This window comes from Notothenia coriiceps, unplaced genomic scaffold, assembly GCF_000735185.1.
Source record: "Notothenia coriiceps isolate Sejong01 unplaced genomic scaffold, NC01 NC01_scaffold00025421, whole genome shotgun sequence".
Taxonomy (NCBI): domain Eukaryota; kingdom Metazoa; phylum Chordata; class Actinopteri; order Perciformes; family Nototheniidae; genus Notothenia; species Notothenia coriiceps.
In genome coordinates this window covers 8,823-15,007 of record NW_011358122.1, presented here as the reverse complement: position 1 = coordinate 15,007, position 6,185 = coordinate 8,823, and the positions used below count along the sequence as shown (strand labels likewise).

The window sequence follows — 6,185 nt, the reverse complement described above, 5'->3', positions numbered from 1 at the left end:
TTCGTGTCGTCGTCGTGTGTCTCGTGTGTGTGTGTGTGTGTGTGTGTGTGTGTGTGTGTGTGTGTGTGTGTGTGTGTGTGTGTGTGTGTGTGTTTTATCTGATCCGGATGGTTACGAATTCCTTTTCTTTATGGCGGTCATTAAAACCTTAATGCGATCGAAAGAAAAACAAAAAAGTTATGATTGATGAAAGTAGTAAATCGGTCAGATTTGACCCGAAGACAACAGGAGGGTTAAAATGATAGTGGACAACGAATTCAGATAATTAAGCTATAAATTCAATGATAAATTTGACATAAGATGATATGTAAATGTTATGTCATGATTATCGGGCATTAACATAAGACAAAACGTAATTATAGAGTTGGTTGAGAAGGAACTAGTTTAAATTGGTTTATATACAGTGCTATGTCCTATAACAATGTATCATACATTTTGCATTTAGCATCTCTGGAAAGTAACTTGTACTAACTAGCTGTATGGAAATGTAGTGGAGAAGAAGTAGGATTTAACAGCAAATGGATATAAATAAGTTGAGTAAAAGTATTAAATGCAATTAATTACTTTGTATCAATGGTTTAAAAGACTGAACGTGAAACATGAATTTGTAGATATGTGTGTCAGTTGTCATGTAGGCTACCATGTTCAGACCAATGACAACTGAGAAAACACTTTCCACTGATGTAGACTGAGATGTAGTTAAAAGCTCAGAAAAAGCTAGAAGCCTTGGGTCTCGAGTTAAGATGTTTTGGTCAACATATTTATGATGTTTGCAGCTGGTACACACCTTACTGATATTTTCCCACAAAGACGAGAAAAATTGCTGCGAACAGATGTCTTATTAGCTTTATGTTGGTATTTTAAAATGTATTCATTTAGATACAGAATGGATAAAGGAAAGATCTTCAAATTCCGAGGTAATGTTGGACTGAGCAACAGAGCCCTTCAGAACGGGGATGAATTAGCAGCGGAAATAAAGGTCAAGAGAAAAAAAACCTACAAAAACCTTCAGAGCTGATCCATACTGTGCCCACTGACCTTCAGAGTCTTTTATTTATACTCTAAATGAAACAGACTCAAAATGCCCTCTGAAAGGTTTTGCTAAGTGCCACATCATGTTCACACCGTAGAAAGAAAAACGACTTACGTGTAAACATGGTCAGGAACCATGGAATGGCATAAAGCTGTGGGGAAAGGAAAGAATACACATAAGCACATTAATGACATAATGTAGCATTCATTTGTATAACATATTCACTATGTCGGAACAAAGTGCAGAGAGCTGAAAGTGAAATAAATGAACTGTTTTCTCACTGGAGAGTTTTCTTTAAGAAATGCAGCACAAAGGCTGCACATCTCTCCGGTTTGAGAGAAACAGAAACAACGATAAAGAGCAAACTTCTGCGTTTGGTTATTAGTCGACGGGGAGAAAGCTAACAATGAATGTCATTATACAAGTCGTGTCATCCATCCTTCTTTCTCTCCAACTTCCACTTTCTCCATTACACACTTTCCCTGGAGGAAATGCATAAAATTGGAATTAAAGACCGCACACACACTGCACCATTAGCCACCTGCTACAACACCTGGCAAACGCTGGCAACCGTCACTCACGCTCTGTTATATTTACTAGGAAAAGGTCTGCAGCAGAGTGTGCAGGGATGCTGGAGCTTATCTCAGTCAGTTAATTGATAGCTAATTACGTAGGAGCCGGTGACTGTCGAGAAGACCCCCCCCCTCTGCCCAGGAGTAATGACCAGGAGACAGAGCCACTGCACCGAGTCGCTGCCTCAATTTCAACAGCTCCACAGCACTGCGAATCCAGCCAGATTGGATTAGTGTAGGTGCAAATGGAAGACCCAAGAGAGCAGATGTGGCCAAATTGAGAATGGCCTGAATCAAACCGCTGGTCCAGTAGCAATCTGACTCTCTGCCGATGGCTGCAGGCATTTCTGGATCCAACCCCGCACCATTTCCTAAGATTACATGTGGTTACTGCATGCTTGCACAAGACAAACTGTATTGAGCTAGCCATGCTTCGATATGGGAAATCAAATCCATTTCTTACTGCAGTGACATTTCGTTTTTAGAGCAGATGGATGCATTGCCTTGGTAAAAGAACAGATCTGAATGTTTTTATTAAGAGGAAAAAAAAGGAATGTATGGTCTGTAAAAAAGTCTAATTACTTGGATCGACATCAAGCTGTAACAACAAAGCCTGTTCCAATATCACCCTGTCCCAACAATGAAAGCAGGCGTATGAAAGCCTCCTTTGAAAGGCAAGTCAATGCTGGTAGTCGTGTACATGCACTACGTGTCAGGTCAGCATCAAAAAGGCATGATGTTCTTTGAAAGTCTGTAAAAACGGATGATATTGGAAGAACCCAATGGGGCAATCTGTTCAAGGAAAGGCAATACAAGTTACATTTAGGCATTAAGCCAAAGTATCTTCTTTAATTGTGTTTTTCCTACACATTTTAAAGACTGACAGAGAGGCTACAGTTGTTCGCTTCACTTGCTCCACTTTTAAAAAAGAAGCTGCAGTGTTGTAAGGCAAGAGGCAGGAGGAAGAGGCTTTAAACCCTGACTCCTCCATGACAGAGATCCCACTTTTCATCTGATAATGTCCCATTGGCCGGTCCATAGGTGACACACATTCATCAGCACACTTACCAAACCCCAGAGAAGGGAGAGACTTTAACCTTGTCACTGTCTGAGCAGAGCTGTAAGGAAGGAAGCGAAGGGCAGGAAGAAGTGGCACTGAGTAAGAGAAATAATGTAAGCCTGGCAGAGGACAATCGTTAAGTGTGCCTTGCAGACATTAGTCGCTGTATAAATCATCCCCAGTGGACTATAGGGAGAGCATGACCCCAGCCACAAATTCTGGAAAGGATGATGGAAACAAAAAGTGTCAATGACAATGAAAGGATATACACGGTGATCTATGGATGGTCATTTTCTTTGGCCCTGGTGCAGAGAGGAAGAATCCTGAATACTTTCTTGACTTTCCATTAAAAGGTAAACCTGCAGTAGAAGACTTTACTGCTATCCTAGCGTGCCCTCCTCTGCAGTCTGCTGTCGTCAGTGTGTCAGGGCGCTTGCTCTCTTGGTAACTTACATCTGGGATGAAGCCAATCTCATTTAGATGGTTGCTTAGCTCAGGGTCGTGGAAGGCGATCATTTGGGAGAAGACGGTCAAGTACTCTGAAAAACAGATAAAAGGGCAAGAGGTTATTGTAAAGCTTGAGTGCTTAAAACTTTATATTGAGAGTCTTCTAAACCAAGCACTTTGCAGTCAATACTAAGAACCAGAGATGGAGAGGAACTAAATGTACTCAAGAATTTAATTTGACTTAACTTGAGAATTGTTCATGTTACTTTGTACTTCTACTACATTCATTCTGGCCAAAACATGTTGTACTTTTTACTCCACTACATTTGTTTGACAACATAAGTGGCTGTTACTTTTGCAGGTTTATATTATTAATACAAATATTAAATCCAAATACCTGGCATTAAAACAAAAGTATGTGATCCTTTACCAGCTAAAGCAGCGTTCAGTTATTATGCTCCAAATATCTGGAACAAACTCCCAGAAACCTGCAGGTCCGCTGCAACTCTGACTACTTTTAAATCCAGGCTGAAGACTTTTCTTTTTGTCGCTGCTTTTAATTGAAACTGAGCCATTGTGTTCATCAGTAAAGTGGAACTTCTGTGTGAACTATTCATATCTTAAAGGGGACCTATCATGCAAAATGCACTTTTGTACGTCTTTTATACATGAATATGTGTCCCCGGTGTTCCAGGGAACTCACCAAGTGTCAGAAAACACAACCCTCTCTATTTTCCTCCATACCCAAATCTCTAAAAAAGGGGCTGCAACGGATCTGATACAGACTGATCCAGATTTGAACACTTCTATGACGTCACAGAAGTGGTGCTATGGCTATTGGGCCAACTCCACCAATCAGGAGGAGACAGCCACGGACATTGCCGTTCGAAAGCGCTGGAGACGCTGTAGTACATATTTCAGGCCACCAGATGGTGCTGTTCTCACTGAATCCGAGCATGAAAGGCAGTGTTAAATTGAGCGAAATGAGGAATGGATAAAATGCATGATCTGTTTGGTATTTTGAAAAATAAAAAGTATAAATATGCCTTATATAGGTATGGTCCTACAATATATTATTCAAAAATAGCATGATAGGTCCACTTTAAACTGCACTGTAACCTTCTTTTAATGTTTCTTTTATTATCTTTTCTTTTTAATGACTGTTTTTAAATGCCTTTGTCTGAATGTCTTTCATTGTTGTAAAGCACCTTGAATTGCCTTGTGTTGAAAGGTGCTATATAAATAAACTTGCCTTGCCTTGCCTAGCTGTAAAATGATCATGATAAGACATGTGAATGTATAAATTATTATAAACCAGAGATATTTTATATATTATTAAAAGAATGGCCACTTTGGTTAATGAGTACTTTAAGATTTGGTACGTAAATATATTTTGATTGCAGGGCTTCTAATTGTAACAGAGTACTTCTACACTGCTGAATTATTACTTTCACTTAACTATACGACCCGAGTACGTCTTCCACCACTACTAAGAATGCAATATATATTAAATAACATGTAAACATTCACACACTAACCTCTCAAATGATTGAATTTAGCATATTAATCTTTAAGCAAAAGACATCTCATAGTTTAGAAATCATCACAAGAAGCTATTTGCTGCCTTATAACAAAGAGACTGAGGGGGGAATTGAAATGATATGTTATATGTTTTTTCTTTTTGTGTTTTTAATAACCATAAGAGAGAAATCATCAGAAAGAGACAAAGCCAAAATGTTGCAGGTAGACGGCTAATTCACTGAAACCTTGGAAACTGACTTGTGCACATGCCCAGTGGAAACCCTGTAATGCGGGGCTCCAATTCTTCACACTGTAAATGAAAACAGGGGCTCGGTACAGATGGATAAACATTAGCCGGCTCTCCAGGGCATCATGCAGTGGATAGAAAGGATAATAGTCACATTCCCCCACAGAGTTCAAGAGGTGTAGCTGTTGTCACATAAGAATTGCTTTTGACATAGCTCTGCAGGCTTTTGCAGTTTCATTTGTTTCCCTTTATCTAAATGATGTGGCTCGGCTGCAAACTCCATTAGGACGGACTGAAATTAGTTTTCACAGCTTAGAAACAACATGTAGCCAGAATTTAATCAACATCGAGCTGACGGCCTGATGCTCCGAGCCAGGCGATGATAATTTGTTTTTGAACATAGCCAGAGTACTCTGACCATATTAATACTTATTACTTAACGTGCAGTGGCAGTTGACCATAATATCTCAAAAACCCTGGATGGCTGGAGTAGTAAGAACAAGTGAGATAGAGACATGGAGTGTGTAATTTATATCCATAAAAACTAAGAAATTAGTGGTGTTGTATTACTGTGCAAAACAAAGCAGGGCAGTATAACTGGTCGACACAACAGGTGTTTGTTCGACGATATCTCACCTTGAATGACATGAGAGTTGTCCTTCAGGAAGAAGTTGTACAAGTACTTTGGGATGAAGGCGGACATGCAGGCATATGCCAGCGCTGTGAAAAGATAAGTATGAAAGGAAGTCAAAAACTAAAGAAAAGCACTTGGTAGTTATAACAATAGGCTATTTAAATTGAAATCCCTACCTTCGTTATTGAAATTCAAGTAGAGGAACGGCGCACAAAGTGAATCCAAACCTGAAATAAAGCAAGGAAAACAAATAAAAAAATTATAATACAATTGTCATGTATATGTACGGAAGAGGATTAGGGCCACATGAATTATTTTTTTGGGAGGATTTTCTCAGAATTAAAAAGTTTTTTTTTTGTTCTGAGAAAAAAGTCAGAATTCTGAGAAAAAAATCTGAATTCTGACTTTTTTCTCAGAACAAAAGAAAAACATTTTNCATTGCAGGGACGTGTGATTTTTTTTTTTTTTTAGGACGTGCGATATTAAGTAGGTACATTAACTCAAACACGTCATATTACAATTATTTTGCTGCTTGGCAAGCAGCAAAATAATTGTAATATGACGTGTTTGAGTTAATGTACCTACTTAATATCGCACGTCCTAAAAAAAAAAAAAAATCACACGTCCCTGCAATGTTAATATCGCACATGCGCATATCGCGGTTATCGCCA

The 6,185-nt window shown here is 39.0% G+C and overlaps 1 long non-coding RNA gene across 1 annotated transcript; it reads right to left on the bottom strand.

The window, feature by feature from the left end:
* Positions 1 to 1,133: 1,133 nt before the first annotated feature.
* On the bottom strand, positions 1,134 to 5,742 carry LOC104956121 (uncharacterized). Its single transcript, XR_799512.1, has 4 exons — positions 5,691 to 5,742; positions 5,517 to 5,600; positions 3,119 to 3,204; positions 1,134 to 1,184 (listed from the first exon to the last, which is right to left on the bottom strand). It is a non-coding gene; the product is annotated as an uncharacterized lncRNA (long non-coding RNA).
* Between the last annotated feature and the right edge of the window lie 443 nt (positions 5,743 to 6,185).